This window comes from Siniperca chuatsi, linkage group LG21 (assembly GCF_020085105.1).
Source record: "Siniperca chuatsi isolate FFG_IHB_CAS linkage group LG21, ASM2008510v1, whole genome shotgun sequence".
NCBI lineage: Eukaryota > Metazoa > Chordata > Actinopteri > Centrarchiformes > Sinipercidae > Siniperca > Siniperca chuatsi.
In genome coordinates, this window is record NC_058062.1 from 1,451,038 (window position 1) to 1,452,132 (window position 1,095).

At 40.2% G+C, this 1,095-nt stretch overlaps 1 protein-coding gene across 11 annotated transcripts in view; it reads left to right on the top strand.

Annotated features, from left to right (window-relative positions):
• The window catches only part of LOC122868983 (caskin-2-like), a 77,041-nt gene that overhangs the window by 72,377 nt on the left and 3,569 nt on the right, over positions 1 to 1,095 (top strand). The gene's annotated exons all lie outside the window — the stretch shown is intronic.

The following is a 1,095-nucleotide window of genomic DNA, read 5'->3' on the forward strand; positions in this document are numbered from 1 at the left end:
GCGCTCACAGTATACAAACGTCATAAGAATAGACACCAGAAGTGAAACAGATGTGACAGGAGCGGTCCCGAAGCCTTAGGTTTATAAAACAGACGTGTTTGGATCGTGAGTCCTTAAAAATAATATCCACTTGTGACCCTTCATCACATCTTCATCACATGGTCTCAGTGTGGACATGAATTAAGAGGGATGTTTCCCTCTCAGGGGGTTTTAATTTGAAGTATTTTTAGAGGCATGTAGAGGGAGAAGTACCCAGTACTCACAAGAAAAAACAGTCACAAAAGTCATAAGAAAAACATTATTTTGATTAACAGTAATATAATTTGTTAATATCCCTTTAATCATCTTGGGGGGTCTGGAGCCTTAAGTTGGGAACCGTTGCAATAGACCTCCCCCCAAATTAACACAGAGAAAAAGTGAGTCATGAATTAAAATTTAAAATTAAGATTCAGTTTTGACAGTAAATAAAATGAAATAATCAAAATCTGATTTGATCATTTGAAAACTGTCTCTTTGAAAACTTTCTTACCACTTTCCTGTTCCCAAGAAGTTGAACGCCTTTCATTATCGGACACTGAATGAGCTTTCCTCTAGCGCCACCATCAGGTCGACATGTTAACGTGTCCGACACTTTGGTTTCTGACCGAACACCTGCAGAAACCAGATAGCCTCAGTTGTACTTCCCTGATAATTACCAAATGTTAGCTTTGTTTTGCTAACGCTAAACTAACATGGTAAACATTATACCTGCTAAACATCAGCATGTTAGCATTGTTATTGTGAGCATGTTAGCATGCTGATGTTAGCATTTAGCTCAAAGCAGCGCTCTGCCCAGGGACGGCCTCACAGCGCTGCTAGCATGGCTGCAGACTCTTCTTGTTGTACTGTAACGTAGCTTAAACTCCACAACTCTTTGACTGCTCACTTTGGTCACTACATGTGATGGCTTTGACATTTGCTCAGCACGTTCGTGGTCTCCAGAGGAAGCCCTTTGTGCTCTGTAACGCCCCCCCGAGGTCAAACTTTATATTTGTACAGCTTTAAGAACAGAAACATTAACACATATATTAACTGTTTGTCATGTTTTCTCACTAG